The sequence below is a fragment of the Cupressus sempervirens genome, chromosome 11 (assembly GCF_028749045.1).
Source record: "Cupressus sempervirens isolate cs-2001-9-10 chromosome 11, ASM2874904v1, whole genome shotgun sequence".
Classification (NCBI taxonomy): Eukaryota; Viridiplantae; Streptophyta; class Pinopsida; order Cupressales; family Cupressaceae; genus Cupressus; species Cupressus sempervirens.
In genome coordinates, this window is record NC_143128.1 from 442,607,683 (window position 1) to 442,632,038 (window position 24,356).

Below are 24,356 nucleotides of genomic sequence, written 5' to 3' on the forward strand. Positions count from 1 at the left end.
ATGGTCTGCATCATACAAAAGATAGTGGTATTGAGGGTATTCATTTGGGCAGGGACTTTGCCCTAAAATCACCACAAAACTATATGCCAGACCAAGTTATAGACCAATGATTAATCATGACCACGAAATGTTTTTTTTTTAAATGCCTGTCGTATGATCATCTTTCATGCATTGGATAAGCTGTTCATGATACCAAGACTGCCACAGAAAATTGATATACTACTATCATACTGCTGAATATTAGTTAAAGTCACATACTTAGCAGGAAACACTTTCATAATGCAAAAATGTACCAATTATGCTTTGTACAAAAAACTCCTGGAATAATCCTATCTATAAAATTTAATATCCCAGCAGAAGATCAAACTGGAACACAAGTTATCATATGAATATTTGGAATTTTTTTTTTTATTTTTTTTTTTAAATACTTGTCACCCACAAATGGCTTTAGAACATAGTTGCATGGAGTTTCCTGACAAGGGGATGGATGGACAGAGAGACTGATTTCAGGGATGGGGAGTCCATGGCCAAAGATTGCTGATGGCAGTGAGGGGGCAAAGCAAGAGCGGCAAGGAGATAGCACAATTACATATAGTATCTGAAATAGAAATAAAAAGGTGGAAGGAATAAGTAAGAATTGAAAATGAAATTTTGGCATACTTTGTGAAGTTTAATGGGGTCAAAGGGAAGCACCCCTTGCAGAGGTCTGGGTGCAAAGCCCCCTGTGGAATCAAAAGGCAACAACCCTGCAAGGGTCTGGAGACAAAGCTCCTGCCAACAAGCACAAATAAGTCCTCCAGAACTTTCATTATCAATGTCATTTCACAATTTTATCACCTTCTTTGTTTTCACTCAAGAGTCTTGGGAAAATCCTAATGTACCTGACATTTATGGAAAACCATCATCAGGGAAACCTTTTTTCTTGGTGCTTGATATTAGCTTATGACTTCTCGATAGCTATTGGAATAATGTGCCTTCTGGGAGGCTTGGCTAGATTGGCTACTGGCTGCATATCTTTCTGTTTATTTTTATCACAATTAGATTCTTTCTCATTACTTAAAGAGCTGATACTAGAATCCATCAGAACTGCATTCTCTACATTCTGAGTTACAACATTACACTTCCCTGGTCCTGTAGACTGTACAGTTTCAACAACTTCCTCCATTTCCATGTTTAGATCCTTGCACATAACAGATTTATCTGCCAAACACAAGTCCACGGCCATATTTTGATTTTCTGTCATAGAATTTTCCACTTCAACAGCCATTGGAGTAATGCCCCTTTTGGAAATCTTGGGATGATGGTCTAATGGATTCATATCTTCTTGTTTCTTTTGATAAGAAGTGGATTCTTTCCCATTGATTGGAGAACCATTGCCAGAAGCCACTGAGACTAAATTATCTCCTTTCTGTATCATTGCTTCACACTTCTCTAGTCCTCTTGGTCTAACAACTTTGACAACTTCTGTTTCGATCTCTGGGTCCCTTTCTGTAGCTTTTTCATCTCCCACAGACATGTCCACATTTATTTTCTCTGCCACAATATTGGCCACTTGAGGCAAATAACTTGCAACATGCAAAGGTAATTCTAATCAAAGAAACCACTGTTACTCACTGACCAAAAATTTAAAAAGAATAAAAGAGACTACAAAATGAACTTCTATACTCACAGTAGAAAGCTGTCCTAATGAAAATAAAAAATTAAAATAGAAAACACAGCTTAAGATTTTGATATGAGCCTAATAATTCAGTGAAAGCAATTAATATTTGCCAAATTAGGAGAGCAAAGAGAACTTATTACCAGACAAAGTTGCGGGCGAACCCAATTCCCCATTCTCAAATTCTACTAGCGTACAGTAGCCATCCTGGGATGACACTGCAAGAAATTTTACATCAAATGACCTGGCACAGAGAAGAGAGCATATGCCATTCAAAAAGTTTCAACAATAAAGAAGCATAAGGTATGTACAGCAAGTTAGAAACCAGAGATACCATGCAATATCTGTTATAGCTGCATAATGGAGACCAGCAAAGATTGCAATGGAAGTGCTGCTTTCAGTATCATAAATATACAATGAATTTAATGTTGCAATTGCAAATACTTTACGATATGGAAGTTTGAATAGAGCACCTGCATTCAACCAACAAGCTAACTAGTAATCATTTCAAGTTATTTAACAAAATACATTACTCACTCTAAACATGACACTATACCTGAATTTTCAGCACGAAGGGTGAAAAGTAGAGGACAAAAGCGAATTGCCACAATAGGTTTGCTAGCACCAGGAAGTTGTAAAGCAGGCCTGCAAGCTGCAGTAAATCAGAATTTTGCATGGCATAATAGGTAAATACTGAAACCCCTTCCCCTCATTCAGTTCCATAACCAAATGCATGCTTAATGAAAGACAAACCATATTTGAGACAAATCAAAGGAAAAACCCAGAGCCCCACCACTTAGCGAAGCTGGTAATTTGTAAGAATCAAATTAATTCAGCATTTCATACAACCATGTGTACTCAATAAACATGGCATTCTTAATAACTATTATACTAGCATAGAGTGTGGCGGAGGCAAATATTAACCGAGTACAAACATTGCAATGGCTGATAGCACACTGAAGAAGGCTACATAGCAGCCTATGACTAAGGAGGGGAAGAAGAATATGATGGAAATGTTTTGAGTAAAGAAGCAATATTTGTTCACCTTGAATAAAACAAAAATTCAAAATTTAGAAGTTGTGACACAAGAAATGATTGAAATAAAAAAGAATCAAGAAAAGAAATGAAGATGGTCATCCGACAGAATCACAAATAAAATTATCTCTGTTGAAATAAACTTTGCACTTAAGCAGATGAATTCTCTGAAAATTGAATCTTACTACAAATATATATGACAGGCATGCAGCACTGCAGAAGCGACCAATCAACACACTTTAAAAACAAGCCATATTTGGAAAGCCATGAATGGAAAGGCCAAGCAATGACAATAATGCATATGATGGAGACTCATAGGTTGCAAGGACCAAATTAACAATTTTGAACTGAGAAGCTGGTTATTAAGAAACCATAATGCCATACGCTCCCTATACCTGATGCAGAAAAATGACAGCCTAAAGATACCTTTTGTAAGTTGTGTTAGCGCTCAAAATTGTAGCCCTAATTTTGAGCACCATTGAAAAAATCATGCCCTAAAGTGCCTTTTATGCATATGTGGTTAGTTGTTAGTTTGAGGCCTAGATGGTGTTTAAGTGGCTTAACACCTTCCATTTGACATGTGCATGTGATTCACAATGTTATTTTGCCATCCTAAATCATTCAGTGAAGTCCCATTTTGAGCTAGTGTCAAAATTTGCAATTCTGCCCAAGTGTCAAATAGCGACAGGAGGCCCGATTTGTCTTTGAATATCTTTTACCCAACAATGTGTCATGACCCGCCACTTTGGGAGTGTTTAGTATCCATAACAAAGAACCTATGTTTCAGTTTTCAAGTCATTTCAAATCCGTTTGACTAAGTTTCGAACCCCTCAAAGTTGGTCATTTACTGTTTTGTACATTTGTGTAGTTGTTCACAATTTTGAGAAGCCCTGTTCGACCAATCATATCTTTGACCCAGTTGACCCAAATGAAAAAATTCTTTTTGCATTGTGTTCCAGGGGTCAGACATTTCATATGTTCCAATTTTGAGATCGTGATGAATCCATTTGATCAGTTTGCCAACATGATCAAAAACCCAGTTTATATTGTTTTGTTACGGCTAAGGTATCCTGATTGATCCGTACCCCTGTTCGGCACATTATAACTTTGATCCTGTGATTGGTTAGCCTAAATGGATTGTACCATTGTGTAGTGTCCTGAAAATCCTTGAAGTATGCCAGCTCTTAAGTAATGATGAATCCATCTGCATACTTTCTTATGCCTGTACATTTGCCAAAAATTACTTTTTGACACATTTCTCAGTTAAAATTTCCAAGTGCCTATTTTCAAAAATTCGCCAAATGCGTCCTATGATTCATCATGAGCCCAAACTATAGAATTGTATTCTCTTCATGGCAAAGAACTTATATCCTAGTTTTCAGAACCCCAAGTGATCAATAACTCAGTTTATAATGCCGAACCCGAGCCCAATTTATGTTTTTTAACATTGTTTGCCTATAGGGTAATTGAAGTATGGATGTTCGGCAATTAAAATCTTTTTACTGAAAAATCGTCATGGGCTAAGAATTTGCAGTATGATAGAGTGTGTAGGATTGAACACTCATGCCAATTTTCATGGTCTGGTTACTTGATTGAGTCAGTTTTTAAGCCCAGCTGGCAGGCCTCCAGGCACAAATTCACAATTTTCAGAATTGATTAAAAAGGCGAGGATTGGTAGTGATATTGAGTACAAGTGAGCTTATGCTGAAAACGGATGACCATGTTCATAAAATGCATTGAAGGTTGAAAATCCACAAGAGAGTTTCCAAATTGGGGCCGAGTTTTATCAATGGATCCAAAATTTCTAATATACCAAATAGTAAACTTACTGAGTTTTAAACCTCAAGATTAGTTTTATCAATGAAGATACATTATGCATAATACCCATACGTGATAAAATAAGAGATATATATAATGGTCACATGACAATATAATAAAACCTTTTCAAGTGACATTATATCTATATGAAAAGATATATTAGGAATGATGTTTGGTATAATTGTCGGGTCTTTTGCCTAAGTCAAAAAATAATAATAATAATACTTCTAATTATTATTTTTTGATGTGTAAATTGCTGCTGAAACTTGTGAGGAACTTTTCACGCGAGACTCCCCTCATATTGGTCTTCAATTGAATGGCATTGAAGCATTCACCAATAGAGAAAGCTGGATATAAGTCTAGAGTTGATTCAAAGTGCAACTTCTAAAACTGGAGACATTGGCAAATTTCATCCTGATGGCTGCCTTGAGATTATTGACTGGAAAAGGGACATAGTTAAACTACAGCATGGAGAATACGTATCCTTGGGCAAAGTGGAGGCAATTCTGTCCACAAGTAATTATATGGACAATATCGTGGTTCATGCTGATCCATTCCACAGTTATTGTGTGGCTTTGATCACTCCATCTTCCCAGGCTCTAGAAAAGAGGAGCTAGCAAAAGACAAAAAGAGGAGTCACGCCTTCAAAGAACAATAAATCCACGGCTACAAAGAACACAGCAACTCACAAAGAAGCCTCACACATTAGAGAGGACAAATGGCACTAAAACAAAGTCATCTCCAGTCAATAAAATGATAAGGAAGACACAGCAGATTTAAATGGGCAAGCAAAACGTAAGGATCAACTCACTGTTTAAAAGAAGTGAATGCAGCAGTTAAAGTCAGTGGCATGTATATGAAGCAGCTCACGCAGTAGCAGGGAAGGGTAGAAGTGTTTGAAAAGAACCAACACAGGCACATGAGAGAAGCCACTGGCTTAAAGGAACCCTCTCCATCCATACATAGCATGGCTAAAAAAATAGAGCCACAACACATCCAAAGAGACCCTGTGCTATTAAAAGGAAGCCGTATGCAGTCTAAACAATATATCCCACATGGGTCGTGGAAAGGAAATTTTAAAAGTTTAAATACAATGCTACACAACATGATAAGTGTCTTAAGACAAGTGGCTTTTGTGAAAGCCAATGCTTCGTGGTGGGTCCGGCCTATGGCAAGAGGGAGGCAATTAGAATATAAATTTTGAATGGAAACGCATGCACAAATGATGACATCAGCAAGTTGAAGCGGCCAGAAAATTCAAAAATCTGGCGCTTCGCTACTTCGCTAGCCGGAAAATTTCAAAAAATTCGGCTAGCGAGGTAGCGAGTTGCCGAAAAATCTCCAAAATCTGACGAAAGTTGAATAAGCCTATGGGTCCCACGTGTAGTTGCAATCAGCAAACCGTTGAATGACAAGTGGCAGCCGAACAATGTGCAGTAATTGAGATGGTGATGTGGAGTCTGGGCTACGAGATGGTGCCACGTGGCAGATCGTGTGATCGTCGCTATTTCGCCAAGAGAAAATGCTCACCAATTAGCCATAGCGAGATAGTGACGCTGATGTGGCATGGGTGACTTGGCGCTGTGAGGTGGCAGAACAGAGGACCAGTTAGAATGTGACACGTGTCAAGCTCGATCAAACCTGGTTTGACCCGAGTAGAAAAAATGAAAGGAAAATTAAGAATTTTCAATTTTTAATGTTTTATTATTATTTTTCCTTCAAACTCATGTTAGATTCATTTTAATAAAGTTTGAAATTTTATATAGTTTAAACTATATAAAAGTTAAAAATTTTGCAAAATCATATGAAAGCCATGAACAGAGGCCTGATTTTCAAACGGCCATATCTGGGGCAATTTTTAACCGAATTGGGCACTCCAATATACCGTTGGAACCGGGAGAACCTGAACTTTCCAAATCTGGAGTTTGTTTTTGCACAGGTGCTTCCTGGTTCAAGTTATAGGACAATTTGTGAAATCAGAGGCATTGGTGACAGAATAGGCTGAGTTCTTCATTGATGATTAAGATTGGTTAGAGGACGGTTTTAAAGGTCTGTTGCAATCTGAAAGTGAAGAAAATCAACTTGAGGTTTTTTTCTTGTCTTCTCAAGACCATTTTAACTGATTTGTTACTTTTACCGAGTTCATTTTTACACCAAAATCAATTACTTTTCTCATCATCAAATTTTGAGATATTTTGATGCCTTTGAGAGGTAGAATGAAGAGGATCTGATATGCAGTTATAGAGAGAAGTTAGAAAGAAGCTTTTGTTCTTCTATGGAAGGATTTCCACAGGGACAGGTGTCAATTGCAAATTGAATCCGGGAATTGCCTTCTCCATACATATTCTATCGTTTTGTCTGAAACATGGTAGGGGTTGGTTTTCTATTAACCAGTTCTTGGAGCTCTGCTCAGACTATGAAAGCCACACACCCAGCATTTCTCTGTTGTATTGAGCAGCATTTATGTTTTATGCAGATAGTTATATTCTGTTAGGTGATTTATGAGTTAATTTCTGTACATTTCATGTATTTGGTTTCAAGGAAAGCAAATAAAGAGCAGAAAAAGGTTTTAAGTTCGGTCTGAATCTTGTCTCCTGATTATGGATCTGTTATTTCTTCTAATTTGTGATCAAAGAGCATAGATTAGGTTGCATTTCGTTTAGGAATGTATGTGATTAAAATGTCTTGCTGGTGGAGCAAAGAACCATGTAATTGCTTGATGTTTGTCACAGGGTTTGCCGATTTCATGATAGGATGTTCTGAGTATGAGATTCATTTTGTAGCAGATGTCAGCTCACAAAGTGAAGGATAGATCAGGGATCTTGATGTAGAGATATGTCTGAGATTTCGAGGAGATATATGGTTATAATTCATTTAATTGCCCAATGGATAAGGCACTGATCAGAGATAGGATCATTAGGTTTTGTTGCTCATACTTGGGTCTTGCTGTTATCAACATATTAAATCATTTTTCCCTTTTATGTTGAAAGCTATTCAATGTGAACCCGCATTTAGCTTCCCAGTTTCATGAGTTATGTTCTTAGCTATTTCATGCTTGTGATTCCTGGTTAAGTATAGAAGATTTAGGGGTTTTTATCTGCTTTACATTAGATTCAGCATATGCTTTGATAACTGGTACCATATAAAGAATCTATAGGTCCACCCGCCTAGGTTTTGCAGAGCCTGAAGTGCAAAAGGAGTATAGCCTTATAGTTGGCCCAGGTTCCTAGTGAAGTGTGTCCATTATTGGAGATAGCTGCCCATAGACGCATTCTTGCCTTGCATACTTGGTTGTTTAAACACTGTTAAATCAGGAGCCAACAAGTTGTATGGAATTCCCCAATACGGATACCTAATTTGCAAGATATGCAGCTTCAGCACACAACACCTCAACCAGTCCACCACACTACCTCGAGTGGATTTATTTGATTAGAAATAAGCAGGATGATTTTTTTCTGTTGGGAACTGGGGCTAGATTTAGGAGATGTATTAAGATCAAATTTGGCGAGTTTGTTATTCAAAGGCTTCTAATGAAGGCATAAGAACCAAGAGTGTTTAGTCATGCAAACATGGAAGGTTACAAATAGGATGGATAATCTTATCACATTTTGAGGAAATATATAATTTCTAAGAATATTTTTTGCATACACTAACCATTTGGTCTTGACCTCCTGTAGTGCGCACATAAATTGAATTAGAGTAGTGCTTTAATGTCGCAAACTTGAGAATGAAACAATGGCAAATGCCAAACTAGGTGATTCTGTTTGAGAGCTGTGTTGGATTGAACAGACTATCAGAGTTAGCATTCCACCCAAGATATACCATTAAGGAGCCATGATCCTAATTTTGGAATGGTTTTAAACTAGTTTACCAATCCTGGAACAAGCTTGGGCTTGGATTTGAGGGTTTCATTCACAGATTGGTCCAAAATATATAAGGGGTTGGAGACATTTCAGATTTGTACAAACAAAAACATATCAACCATAAACAAATACAATGATTGTTATGTAGTTGTACTTACTGAAATGCTTAATCATGAATCATTAAGGCAAAGATATATTTATTGAATGTTATTGACTCTGAAATAGTGAAATACATAGCTTAATTCTAGTCAACTCTGTAGTTTCACATGAATATACTCATGCAATCATTAAGGCAAAGATGGTACCACTTTCACAATCATGTCAGGTTGGATAGCAGCAAGCATTAGATCACATCCATCATACTTGATCATGAATCAATAGGGCTAAGACTTGTTTGCTGAATGTTGTTAACAGACTCTGAAAAAGCTGAAAACGTATGCTTAATTATAGTCAACGCTAAACTCGTTTATAGATAAATCCATCCAATCCATAGGGCAAAGACATTGACATTATAATTGTGTAAGCTAGGATTGCAGCAAGCATTAAATCACATTTCACATCATTCCCTTTAGGAATAGGGATATAATTTTGTGACTTTGAATGCAAAAAAATGAATAGAAAATTGTAGGTTCATAATGGAGCCAGAAAAAATTGTCAACATTCATAGCAAGTTCTCCAAGATTCATCCAGGACAAACCCAGAAGTGAAATTCTGAACCCTAGCCACACCAAACCAGATTCTGCACCCAAATCTGATCATACCCAAACCAGCAGGGTTGCAGGGCCAAACCGGTAACTTGATTTTAAAACCATGTAATTAGAAAATAATTCAATTTGTGCGTACATATTGAATTCAACAATAATTGCAACCAAATAAGAACCCTTTGCATTTGTTTGATTTCTCATCGAAAAAATAATGGCAAAATTCAATAATGATTCATGAATTAGCATTAAATATCAACTTCAGAGAAACAAAAGGGCAACTTCACCTGGAAAGGTCCTTTCTAGAAAAAACATATGCTGTATTGGATGACGATGAATCTGTAGAAAATTTATGAATACCTGCAATAACAACTTTTAGCTGAGGAAACTATTTCAAACAATGGAAGTTCTTATTGCAGTATCAACTTTCTCATAGCAATCTAGAATAAGATAAGTATGAACACATTGTTTCGTAATATACTAATAATATGAAAATTTACCAAACCCACAAATGGCAATTAATCAGCAAGGAACCAAAAAATGTAAGGAAATTGTTTAATGAGAAATGAATCAGGGATATAGCCTGTTTTAAAACAATAGTTAATTTGTTTTCCAAAACCCAGGTTAGTACTGAGAATCATTATTGACACCGCTGCCAAGGACATGTGCAAAAATCAATACATCACTATAATGGGACAAATGGTAACAAGACTGCAATAGCATTTGATTTACATGACATGGCAAAAAACATAAACTAAATTGAATTGCCATGCCCCCAAACTCAGACCCCTCTTATAAATAATAAAAATTAGTTTGGACAATTAAGAGGGTGATTTAGACTAATTCCACCCTGATCAAAAGGCCGATTACAGCAAAATAAGCCAAAATAGAATAATAAATAATAATTGCAGCCTCTTAATATTAAATTTGGGCCATAGAAATTAATAGCAGGCCAACTGGAATTAGGAATAAAATAATAATTATTGGCATTGGGAAGTGGGGCAACTTGTTATTTTGGTGGACTCATTATTATTTATATTGCTGGCTGACTCCTAAATCAGAAAGGATAAATTTAGATTAATATTTGCAGTTGAGCCAAACCCCATGATTAAACACCAAAGAAAAAGACACGCAAAATGATAGCTAATTGCCCGTGTTTAAATAAGGAATGTCTAAACTAAGATGTAGATATAATAAGGCAGTAATCAGAATAAAATTCTATTAATTGCATCATTCGGAAAGAATTCATCCATAATGAAAGGATGCCTCTGTTAACAAGTGAAGTAAAATATCAAAGGAAGCAAGAAATGAAGAGGTGAGATCAGATTGGATATAAGTGATCTGCATTCAGCCAAAAAGAAACAGCAGTCTTGTAATCTAGCAAGAGTGGTGGTATGCAATGTGATGATATTGTTAGTATATAATCTCTTATGTACTTTGATCTAGTTAATAATGAGAAATGTTATTCTATCTAGACTCTTTAATTATTTATTAATCTATTTAGTCTTTGACAAACAAGCATGTAGGAGTTTGTAAGTGTTGAAGTTTGTAGCTACGATAGACATCTTTTATAAAATGGAAATATATTTGTTATGACCGTTATGGTCACCTTCAGCTGAAAGAGATATTTGTGTTAATATTATGCAAAAAGCTGTGTCATACGTCATGCGGAGGCATGCGTATGGAAATGTGACATGTTGAATATGTGGAAATATGAAGGGTCTTACTTTTGGGACTCAAAGAGACCTTCGTGTGTAAGATGAAGAGTCTCATGCGATCTACTTATATGATTGCTTGGTATATTATAAATCACTCAAGTGAAAAGCCTTGTCCTCAATCATTTTATTTCTTTAAAAGAGTTGCTTTGCTGGTGTGGCTGGGTTTTTCCCTTCAAGTGGAAGGGTTTTCCCAAGATAAATCTTTTGTGTCCTGTGCATTTTATATACTTTTCTTAAGTTGTTTATCTAATTTCTGGGCATATATCATAAAACATTAATATGGTATCAGAGCCAAGTTTGATAACAGCAGGGAAGTATGGAACTGAAAAGTACATGGTTGATTTATATCCTTGCGACTTCTTATTGCCAGTGTTTGGTGCGACTCCATTCTTGCTTGTCTCTGAGGACATTGGGCTTCCATGAGCGGCTCTGTTGAATTCGCTGTTATAAACTCCAAATTGTTTTCTTTGTGACAATGGAGTTTTCTTCTCTATCCTTTGTTGCAACTTATTTTCTGTAACAATGTTTTTGCCCTCTTCTTTTCCGTGTGTCGAGGCATAGGATGGAAGTGTAACTGCCTCAAGTGCCACAATGGAACTCAATATTCTCCAATTGAAGGACCTCATTCTAGATCATGAAGTTTGAGCTGCGAAACAATCATCGTTTTATTTTTTATGCCTTGCTTCTTCCTCTCGAATGTCGTTCTATTCAAGATTACGGTTATGTCAGATGTTTATCTAATTTCTGGGCATATATCATAAAACTTTAACATGGTATCAGAGCCAAGTTCGATAACAATAGGGAAGTGTGGCACTGAAAAGCACAAGGTTGTATTGTATCCTTGTGACTTCTTATTGCCAGTGTTTGGTGCAACTCCATTCTTGCTTGTCTCTGAGGACGTTGGGTTTCCACGAGCAGCTCTGTTGAATTCTTTGCTGTGAACTCCAGACTATTTTCTTTGTGACAATGGAATTTTCTTCTCTATCCTTTGTTTCAATTTATTTTTTGTAACAGTGTTTTTGCCCTCTTCTTTTCCATGTGTCAAGGCATAGGATGGAAGTGTAACTTCCTGAGGTGCCACAATGGAAGTCAATATTCTTCGATTGAAGGACCTCATTCTGGATCATGAAGTTTGAGCTGCGAAACAGTCATTGTTTTATTTTTTATGCCTTGCTTCTTCCTCTCGAATGTCGTTCTATTCAAGATTATGGTTATGTCTATTAAGTATTCTTATACGTTTTCTTTTGAGGCAAAGATGATATTGTTCCATTAATTCCAAGCTGCTTATGTGTCTCTATTTAATGATTATCAATATCAATGGTTTGCACAAGATGGCTTGCGGATTTCAGGAAATCTTTCAACTTTTTTCAGTTAAACATCATTTCTTTGGCACCACCAAGCAGCATCTCTTTGGTATCGCTTCTCTCAGTTTCCACGAGAGATTGAGCACTGCTTGAGCATCGTCAATGAAGGCTACGTTTTATTCCAGGCAGAAATACTTCTATTCTCAACCGGCAGGCATCTTTGTTATGTCAATCTCTCTTTTGTGTCTATCGTGCAGGCTCTGAGTGGACCAGTTGTCATCGAAGTTTTTTTTTTTTTTGAGAATCGAGATTATTTGATAACGGCTTGCTCTTTGTTCTCACCACTTCAAAGATGAGAGTTCATTTGTTTTCAATGATACTTGTAGAAGAGTTCATGGGTTATCCAAACATTTTCAAAGATTCTTGGAGAAGAATTTGTGCATTTTTATATATCCTGTAGAGTCTTTTGAATTAGATTGTATTACTTATGTGCTTCTTGCTAATAATTTGAGAATCAATTGTGCGTAAAGAAAAGGTTGGTTTGACGGGACGAATAAGATATCGTGTGTTTCCATCTTTTCACAACTCATCGAGTGTGAAGGTAGCAATGTTGGATGGACTGGAATCATGTAATATAGCATCAGCTAGAGACTTTCTAAGCCTCATGTTGCCTCGAGTCCTAATTCTCCGATTGGTAGCACTAGCGGCACATCAATAATCCCAGGAAATCATTCTGTAATTTTATCACTCAGAGCTTATTAGATTCAAGTCTTGTGTATATTTGGAAGAGGTCGTGTATTGTATATCTCCAAGTCTCGTGCCGCGAATTAATTCAATGAGATTGAGTGTTGCTACAATAAAAGTTGAGCAAAGTTTTAGACATTTTTTTGGGTGATTTAGCTTCATCCTCAAATTGTCGGAAGCTCTATTCTAGCAGCTCGAGTCGTTTTCTTTTCTCAAAGGAGTATATTTGAACAATGAGGAGTTATGATCCTATTTCTCTTCAGATCATTTTTTTCATCAAGAACGTAGCAGAATGAACAATTAAAATGTTCTTGTTTCTTCTGTTTGAGATCAAGAGCCGTCAAACATGAAGGAGGCAATAGCAGGAGAAATTGTTGAGGAAAAGAGCCAAGAGGATCACGCGGCAAAGAAACTTCAAGAAGAAGTTGCTTTGCATGCACAAAGGTGAGCTCCTCAACAAGTAAAATGTCTTAATATCAAAATTTCATCTAACAGTTTCTTAAGAGTCAGTGCTCTTGATAATGTTTGATTGAGATATGTGAAATTTTTTATTATCACTCATGACATTCTTATCTTACCATGTGAGTAGAGAATATATTTTTTGGCTTAAGGTATATTGTTGATAATGGCGTGTGATTAGCAAACATCACTTGAGGGTGCTAATATTTATGGGTCTTTGGACTTTGATGAGCTTATGTGATGTCCTCCATTAGATATTAACTATTCTTTGGTTGCACAATACAGTATCATCTAAAGTTGTTTCTAAGACTATTGTTATATTTTTGTGAATATGATCATTGCTAATCAAAGGTGAATTGAACTTTGAGGCATTGGTAACTAACAAAGAAACCTTTCCCAAGATATTTGAAAAATGGTTGAAGGTGATGGTCTGCATTGTTAAAAAAGATTACCATGTATCTATGTGTGCTCAGAGTCTTCTTGAGGAAGATTAGTCTCATAGAGATAATTATTCCATGTATCAATCATGAATTTTCATATAATTGGCAATAATGTTTTCTTTTTCAATATTTAACTTTATGATAGATTGATTCTATTAATCTCTCCTGGCTGCAGAATGCAACAAAGCAATAAGGATCACATACTCAGAGGGAGATGTTGAGTTTTAAAGGGAGGTCTTATTTGCTATCCTCTTAAGGTGATTTTGATTAAGAGGGAGTTATTATGGAATCCCTATCATTCTTATTTATGATGTCAATGTTCTATGGTTGATTATTGTCTAAACTATGAAAGAGAAGTAAACTTGATCTGGATTTGTGCAAGTGTTTTGAAATGGTTGGAAGTGCTTGCTAACACTATTTTGTAGATCAATGTGTTTCTAATCATACCTTGGTGTTACAGAGATTAACCACAACATTAGAGGCATGTGGTGTTCCTTTAGAGGTACAACACATAATCTCTTTTGTGAATTATATTAGTGTTAATGTTGAGGTTAGAATACAAAGGGATAAGTGTTTATGATAGTGATTGCATTTAGCATTGATAATTATAAGTTTTAAATATCCCGTATGGTTGCAGGGAGGAACAAAGAAGCAATGAGATGAATGTTGCTTTGATGATGATACATATTCAAAGGGAGACTATTCAGCTTCAGAAGGAGATTACAAGACAAAGGGAGATGTCCAACCCTTTGCAAGTTTATACAATAGTTTGCCATCTTATTGTGGTTATTAAAGTTGTCCTTGTTGAGAGAAGATCTCAGTTATTAATGCATTCTTCTTTGGGGGAAGCTTGAGGTGAAAGCCCCCATTCCACGCTCTGCAAGTAGGTACGGTGGACCACCCTCTGCGAGTAGACATGGTGGAAATGCATTCTTCTTTGGGAGAATTTTGAGGTGAAAGCCCTCGTTCCACCCTCTGCGCGTAGGATGGTGGACCACCCTCTCTGAGTAGGCATAGTGGAAATGCGTTCTTCTCTATGAAAAGTTTGAGGTGCAAGCCCTCGTTCCACCCTCTACGTATAGGTATGGTGGAAATGTATCCTTCTCTGGGAGAAGTCTTGAGATAATAGTCCTTGCTCTACCCTCTACGAGTAGGTATGATGGATCACCCTCTGCGAGTAGGCATGGTGAAAGTAATGTCTATGACTCCATGACTCTAATTTTATGTGCTTATAAGTAATTATGGTGAATTATGTTATGCTGAGATAGCATGTATTATGTGATGAGAATATTTCATTGACATCTTTGGTTGCGGCTATGTGTGCCTACCTCATTAAAGATCTCTCTCTCTTGCTAAGAGTGTTGAAGTTTGTAACTACGATAGAGATCTTTGATAAAATGGAAATATGTTTGTTATGACTAATATGATCACCTTCAGCTGAAAGAGATATTTGTGTTAATATCATGCAGAAAGACATGTGGCATACGTCATGCGAAGAGGCATGTGCATGGAAATGTGAAATGTTGAATATGTGGAAATATTATGGGTCTTACTTTTGGGACTCAAAGAGACCTTCATGTGTAAGATGAAGAGTCTTATGCAATATATTTATATGATTGCTTGATATATTCTAAATCACTCAAGTGAAAAGGCTTGTACTCAATCATTTTATCTTCAATAAAAGAGTTGCTTTGCTGGTGTGGCTGGGTTTTTCCCTTCAAGTGGAAGGGTTTTCCCAAGATTAATCTTTTGCATCTTCTGTGCATTTTATTTACTTTTCTTATGTTGTTTATCTAATTTCTAGGCATATATCATAAAACATTAACAGTAAGAAAACACAATTTGGAGGGTAGAGACAGTTTCCTATCCAAGTAGCCCACTCACATTGGATGGGCAAGAGTTCCCATCACTTTTCGGCCACAGAGTGTTAAATGACGTCCTTGGGCTTAGTTGTGGCAAATGTTTTAGGTACTCTATTGTGTGTTCCTCTCCAATCCCTACAATGGTTGGTTGTTTGGAAGTGAAACTAAAGAATAGAAGCAATCATTTATGAGTTATTAAGGAGACACAATTGGAAGGAGAGAGATGGGTTCCCCATATAAGAAGCTCACCCCATGTTGGATGGACAAAAGTTCCTGCCACTTGTGAGCCAAGAAGTGCTTTATCACGTCCTTGGGCTTAGTTGTGGTCAATGTTTCACGCACTCTATTGTGCTCTCCTCCCTAATCCCTACTAGGAGTGATCATTGAAAATGAAGCTATAGATTAAAGTGTGAGACGTTAATTTCTTATTTACTTTGAAAAGTCAATAGCTATTATATGATTTAGTTATAGAATACTATGCTATGGAATTGGCTTTGAGCAAAAATCAGCTATACCTCAATTTGGGGGCATTACATAAATTAATCTGGCAATAAACAGAGTTCCACAGAATATCAAAACAGGATAACTTGGGGATTTAGGGACAAGTTTTAGGTACAGCAATTATTTTCTCAATATTTGGGGCTGGTAACTAAAACATATCATATGATATTTGAAAAATTAATTACTAGCATAGATGTCTTAAATACATCTATTTAATAAGACCAAGAAATTTCTTTCAAGGTATGTATATTGAATCTATGGCATGGATTACATAGGCATCCCAAGACATTATCTCCTAGTGGCTTTTAGGTAAGTGCATTTATATACATTTTATTCTTAATTTTAACATTCAAAAAGCTATTTAGATAGGCACATCAAAACTGATGTCATGCCCCAACCAAAAAAAAACCAATTTCATGATCCACAAGGAGCAAGCAAAAATAATAATAAAGAAATAAATAAATTAGCATACCATCAGCACCTTGTGAAAAGATAGGTATCTTAAACAAACATCATTTCCCAAAAGCCACGAGCTTGGAAGACATAGATATTAAATTAGAAGGGGAGTCCCTCCCCTTGAAGGCTATACTTAGCAAAGGGTTGTGACTGTATGCCTCCGCTTGAGGACTATACAAGGCAGACCTTCACTTGGAAAAAAACATTCATGAGATAAGAGATTTCTGAAACATGCATTGCATTCAGCAAATAGCAGCCATTTTGTATTTAGCAAAATAACTCGTATGCAAATATGATTAACACTATTATTTAATGTCTTATATGAATCATTGATCTAATTATTTGATTAACATCACAATTGACCAAGAAGTTAGAACTAAGAACTAATAACCATTCATCAGATTTTTTTAAAACAATCTTATTAGATTTGGCAAGAAAACACAACAGGGAGATGCCAAAGTACGAGACCCATCAATGAAGTGGGCATCGATTGAGTTGATTGCTTGTGGGTCAAGGGGTCAAATTAACTTAATTAATTGTTCAACGCTCCTAGATTTAATTGTGGAGGATAGTCTCCGGCATCCTATGGCACTTTCTCTTCAAGGTTCTAATATGGTTAAAGCTATAGCATGCATGTGTACAATAGGAATTTTCATTTTGTTTTAAGATCAATTGATTATTCTCCTGATTTCAATAGCTATTGTCTAATTTTGTAAAAGAATAGTCTTGAAAATTACTTGTACTTTTAAGATTTGGAATTCTTTCAAGGAAAATCAGAACCAAAAGAGGACATTACAATCATTATCAAAGCATTGTTCCTACCAGCATAAGGCAGGTAAGATAGTTGATGCAACTAAGCCAAAAAGTTCAAAGGGCATTGGAAAGGGAAAGGAGACTACTCATAGCAAACAATAATTCTACTCAAAGAAATAAAATGGGTGAATTGTTGGGAGATGAATTGAGAGCCTTAATGGAACACAATGAGAGGACAACTCAAGCACTCCCCCAAACCTTGCAAAATAGGAATAATACAATCAATACCCTTTAGGCCCAATCAAACAAATGGAAGGGATGTTAACCCCAATCACTTGGAAAATAACAATATAACACCAATGGGTTCAACCCTAGATTAACAAGACCTTCATTTCTACCTAGAGAAGAAACAAGAATGGAAGGAGGGAAGAAACAAGAATAGGAGGAAAGAAACAACCCATTAATAACATTTATAGAATTGTTGAAGCCTACTCAAGGTTGTACCTCGAAGCCAATATATTTCTTTGAGGGAATATTATGATGCTAAAATACAAAGTGTCCCTAGAAGGGGAATAAGGCAACCTAACCAAAACCTAGAATAAAGGGTAAATAAAATGACTCTTCCCAACTTTGATGAATTGGGAAGGGTGGCAATTCATTTATAGATCCAAAAGATGGACACTTATCTTTCCCTTAGTCCCACGATTGAAGAAGATGCTATCAAAATTACTATTCTACATCCAAAAGCAACTGCCCACGATTAGTGGCATAATGGACTTATTCAACAAGAACACCCAAAAATAACGACCTACGACAAATTTACATAAAGGCCCATTTAAAGATTTGATCCAAAACATCTAGAAAAACGCTTCAAGGAACTAACACAATTGAAACAACAAGGAACCATAGAGGATTATGTAACAAAATCCCAAAAAAGAATCAATCATGATACTAGGGGTTGAAAGTAGACTTGCATACCTATTTATTGGAGGGTTAGAAGAATCGATCCAAGGTTGGTAAGTGCTCTTGATCCAACTACACTTGAAGATGAGATTCAAAAAGCGTCAAATTTGGAAGTAATATCATCAAAAGACAAACCATACGCAAAGGATCTAACATCAATCAAGCATGCCCAACCCTCCTATAAGAAAAATTGGCATCAAAAGGGATTTCCTTCTAGAGATGACCTTAGAAAGCTGCAAAGGAAAAAAAATCCCTTGCAAGGAGAAATGGGAGCATGGACATAAATGTGGCTAAGCAACGTTTCAAAAAGGAAAAGTATGTTACAAATCTCAAAATCATCTAAGAATCACCCATTTTGAATATGCAGTGTGCTAAAGGAAAAAAGGGTAACCACTCTTGTGGATAATGGAGCAACATACAACTTAATTGATGGTTTGGTTAAAAGAATGTTATTGGCCTAGATTTTAAGGGCTTTAAGATAGCCATGGTTGATGGGTTCACTATCCGGTGTACAAAAAAAAAATCCACAACTAGGCATCACCTTGGGAAGGCCCCAATCAAAGAAGACTTCTACATTGTCAATAAGGTGGACATTGATGTAATATTGGGTGTCATGGTTGCACTCTTTAGGCCCTTTCTACCTAAACTTCTAGAAAATAGAACTTTACTCTCAACATAAAAATAGGAAATCCTCTTACATGGATTATCTAATAGATCCCTCAAAGTAATTTCATCTAAAAGGATGGAAAGAACCTTTAAACATAGACGGGTGGAATCGGCCACTCAATGAATGGTACTTGACAAATCTTCCCCAAAAAGCGAAGCCATAATAACATTGACATCAAAACCATCCTGACGAAACACAAAGGTATTTTGCGACATCCAATCGAGGCTTCCGCTAAAATAGATTTTAAACACACTATAGAACTTGAAGAAAAAGATAGACATGTAATCACTACAACTTATAGGTGCCCCTAGAAATTTGAAGAAGAAATTTTTTTTTAAAACATAAAGAAGCTCCTCAAAAGGGGACACATTCAACCTAGCCCTAGATTGTTTGCCTTCATTAAGAGAATAGTAGCATTATGAGAATGTACACAGATTATAGAGCCTTGAACAAAAACCGTTAATAAATGTTATCCTGAGAGTACATGAATTTATTGATGAACTACATGGAGCAAAAGACTTTTCAAAGATTGACTTACAATCTAGTTACCACCAAATTAAAATGAGGAAGATATTCCTCAGTTTGCTTCAGATACGGGAATGACCCCTAACTTATCTCTTAGATACTCAAATGCATCCTTAGGTAATACCTTAGTGAATATATCAATTATTTGTTCCTTTTTGTTCACATATTCCAATCTCACTTCTTTGTCTTGTACTAACTCTCTCAAGTAATGATAATTGAAATATGCTTGGTCTTTGTGTGCATCACAAAATTCTTAGATATGTTTATAGCACTTGTGTTGCCACAATATATCACCACAGGTTCAATAATCTATTCCTTCATACCTTTCAACAATTCCTTGATCCACACAATGTTTGAGCAATTAACTGCTGCTACAACATATTCAACTTCTGATGTAGATTGTGAGATACAATTTTGCTTCTTACTTGTCCATGAAATCAATCTCCTTCCTACAAAGAAAGTTCTTCCACTTGTACTCTTTTTGTCATCAATGTTTCCAACACAATCAACATTCGTGTAAACTTTTGACTCAAACTTGTCATTCTTCTTGTACCATAATCCATTCTCTTTTATATCTTTCAGATATTTCAATATCTTTTTCACCACCATCATGTGATTCTCCTTAGGATTAGCAGAAAATCTTGCAAAAATACCAACTACTAATGTAATGGTTGGTTTAATATGAACCACATATTGTAAATTTCCAATCATTGACCTCTACATCATCTGATTTACTTCAGCAAAATCATCATGTCTAGTAACCATAGGTGTTCCAATTGGTCTTGAATCTTCCATTCCAAAGATCTTCAATATCCCCTTGATATACTTTGATTGTGTAATTTATATACCTCCTTTCATTTGATAAACTTGCAAACCAACAAAGAATTCTAGCTCTCCAAACATTAACATCTCAAATTCTTTCTTCATCTCATTAGCAAATGATTTGCACAATAAATCATGCCCTCAAAGTATGATATCATCGACAAAAATTTCACCTAGCAATATCTCACTCTCAGATTCACTTTTCAAGTACAAATTGCTATTGTCATTACTCATTAGTTCTTGCAAAACCAATTTTCACCAAATAAGTATGTAACCCTTCATGCCATGCTCTAGGGGCTTGTTTCAAACCATATAATGCTTTGAGAAGTTTACATACCATGCTCTTCTTATGAGTATTAAAAAATTCTTCAAGTTGTTCAATGTAAACTTCTTCTAGGATTCCATTCAGAATTGCAAATTTTACATCCATTTGATATATTTTGAAACCTTTGTAAGCAGGATATACAAGTAATCTTCTTCCTCCTTCCAACCTTGCAACTGAGGCAAATGTCTCTCCATAGTCAATTCCTTCTTGTGCATATCCCTTACAAACTAGTCTTGCTTTGTTCCTTGTGACTTCATCTTTTTCATTCAGCTTGTTTTTGAATACCCACTTTGTTCTAATCACATTCTTATCCTTTGGCCTCTATACCACTATCCATGTCTTTTTCTTCTCTATTTGATCAATTTCCTCATTCATTGCTTCAATCCAACCTTCATTTTCCAAAGCATCTTTAACTAATTTGGGCTCAAACTCACATAGTTAACATGTATCATTCTTCAACTTGCTTCTTAGCATCACTCCTAAATCTTTTTGTCCAATGATTTAAGTTGGTGTACGGTTCCTTATATACTTTGCTAAGACAAGTTCAAATCTTCTCTCTTCTTGTTGTAATTCACTTGGTCCAGCTTGCTCATCTTCTTCAGGTATCTCTGGTTGTAACTCGACACTATCTTTCTAGTGTTCAGACTCCTCTCTATGTGACCAGGCTCCTACAACCTAATGCTCGGGAGCATGCTGAGGCTCGGCCAAACTTGTCTGCTAATGCTCGACAATGCCAATCTATTGATGCTCGGTAGTCTCCTTCCTTGGTTCTAGTAACGTACTTGGTTCTCCTTCATAGATATATACAAAAAAATTGAAATCTTCAGGTTCCTTTTTGCAATCTTCTTCATTCTTTTCTGCAAATTCATCAACTCTAACATTTGCACTTTCCACAATTTTGTTAGTGTTAGAATTCACACACTCGTATGCCTTGCTTTTAGTGGAATACCCTAAGAATATACCTTCATCACACTTTGCATCAAGTTTTCTTTTCCTTGCATCTTTCAATATGTAACACTTGCTTCCAAATACTTTGAAATAATTAACATTAGGTGCATTACCATACCAAAGTTCAATAGGAGTCTTCATTGTACCTTTCTTGACTTGAACCCAGTTCAGTGTATAAAAAACACTTGCAGCTTCTATCCAATACTTTTGTAAGACATTCTTTTCCATCATCAGTATTCTTGCACAGTAATGATTGATCTATTTCTTCTTTCAGCTATCCCATTCCATGGTGGAGTCCTTCGTGCACTCATTTGTCTCTTGATTCCTTTGTCATTGCAAAATGTATTGAATTCCTCAAATATGAATTCAACTCCTCTATCTGATCTCAAGCACTTCAGACTCTTACTTGTTTCCTTCTCAACTCTAGCCAAATACCACTTAAACATTTGAAAAGCATCAAATTTTTCTTTTAGAAACATCAAAGTCATCATTCTAGAGAAATCATCAACAAATAGACTAAAGTATTTATCAACATAATAGTTTTGCACTCCAATAGGACCAAATAAAACAGTATGAACCAACTCCAAAATATCATTGGACGAATAGGTCTTGTTCTTGAAACTAGACTATATCATTTTGCCCATTTTACATTGTTTGCACAACAATTTATTATGTTTGCTCAATCTTGGTAATCCTTTTACTCTTTTCATCTTATTAATGCTTACCAAATTATCAAAGTTCACATGACATAGCCTCTTATGCCATAACCAAACATCTTCAAATTGTGCAAATAGACATGTATCATCACATAGGTCTAGATAGAACAAGTTACCTCTTATTTGCTCTCCACATCCAATTAGTTCACCAGTAGCATCATAAATCTTTGCCTTCTTGTTTTGGAATTCAACTCGGTAGCCAAAACTGTTCAACTATGCCACACTAAACAGGTTATATTTTAATCCATCAACACAATATGCATTGTCACATCTGATCTTATCATTCACTATAATTGATCCTTTACCTTTCACATAACATGGTGCATCATTTCCAAACTTAACTCTACTCTCATTATAATGTTCTAACTTTTCAAACTTGTATCACCAGTCATATGATGTGAGCAACCACTATCAATTATCCATATATCATTCTTATTTACATGTGAGACTAAGGCAATTTTCTCATCTTCAATATGTAACACTTGCTTCCAAATACTTTGAAATAATTAACATTAGGTGCATTACCATACCAAAGTTCAACAAGAGTTTTGATTGTACCTTTCTTGACTTGAACTCAATTCAATGTATAAACAACATTTGCAGCTTCTCTCCAATACTTTTGTAAAACATTATTTTCCATCATCAGCGTTTTTGCACAATAATGATTGATCTATCTTTTCTTTCAACTATCCCATTCCGTGGTGGAGTCTTTGGTGCACTCATTTGTCTCTTGATTCCTTTGTCATAATGCATTGAATTCCTCAAATATGAATTCAACTCCTCTATCTAATCTCAAGCACTTCAGACTATTACCTGTTTCCTTCTCAACTCTAGCCAAATACCACTTAAACATTTGAAAAGCGTCAAACTTTTCTTTTAGAAACATCAAAGTCATCATTCTAGAGAAATCATCAACAAATAGACTAAAGTACTTGTCACCATAATAGTTTTGCACTTTAATAATAAGACCAAATAAAACAGTATGAACCCACTCCAAAATATCATGAGAAGAATAGGTCTTGCTCTTGAAACTAGACTTTATCATTTTGCCCATTTTACATTATTTGCACATCACTTTATCATGTTTGCTCAATCTTGGTAATCCTCTTACTCTTTTCATCTTATTAATGCTTACCAAATTATCAAAGTTCACATGACATAGCCTCTTATGTCATAACCAAACATCTTCAAATTGTGCAAATAGACATGTATTATCATATAGGTCTAAATAGAGCAAGTTACCTCTTATTTGCTCTCCACGTTCAATTAGTTCACAAGTAGCATCATAAATCTTTGCCTTGCTTTGCAACTCAACTCGGTAGCCAAAACTATTCAACTATGCCACACTAAACAAATTATTTCAATCCATCAACCCAATTTCCATTGTCACGTATGATCTTATCATTCACTATAATTGATCCTTTACCTTTCACATAACATGGGCAAACTTAACCCTACTCTCATTATAATGTTCTAACTTTTCAAACTTAATTGTATCACCAGTCATAGGATGTGAGCAACCACTATCAATTATCCATATATCATTCTTATTTACATGTGAGATTAAAGCAGTTTTCTCATCTTCATTAGATTCATCTTTCATTGCAACATAAACAAATTCTTCATCATTTTCATCAGAATCACTACCAAAACCATCTTCTTCAGTAATGTAAAAAGGTTTCTTACCTTTTCCTTTGTAGTCTTTGTTACCTCGATTGTCTCCGTTGTCTCTCCTTCCTCGATATTTGTTGTCTTTCCTTTCCTCCTTTTCATTTGTGTCAAGTCATCAAGGTCATCATTTGATTCACTGTCACTATCCACATGTGTAATGGGCACCCTAGAAATGCCCAAAAACTGAACCAATTGCTGAAAGTGATTTTAATGTTTTTGCATAGATTTCAATCCACATAACATGAACAAGAAGGAATTTGTGCAAATTGAAGATTGAACCGCTGCTGAAATAATATTAGTTCTCAAAATGATAAAATCAAATACATAGCAATGGATTCCAAAGGCCAAACCCCAAGGGAATGATGTCTAGAATGTCACAAGAGAGGATAAACGTCTAATGCCAAGAAC

The 24,356-nt window shown here is 35.8% G+C and overlaps 1 pseudogene across 1 annotated transcript in view; it reads right to left on the reverse strand.

Annotated features, from left to right (window-relative positions):
* Positions 1-378: 378 nt before the first annotated feature.
* Positions 379-24,356, reverse strand: part of LOC149530326 (chromatin assembly factor 1 subunit FAS2-like) — a 75,242-nt pseudogene continuing 51,264 nt past the window's right edge. Inside the window, exons 8-12 of the transcript XR_016358797.1 lie at positions 9,362-9,434; positions 2,214-2,302; positions 1,992-2,130; positions 1,801-1,901; positions 379-1,587 (exon numbers count right to left, since the gene is read on the reverse strand). The product of XR_016358797.1 is annotated as a chromatin assembly factor 1 subunit FAS2-like (transcript). The remainder of the gene's footprint in view (positions 1,588-1,800; positions 1,902-1,991; positions 2,131-2,213; positions 2,303-9,361; positions 9,435-24,356) is intronic.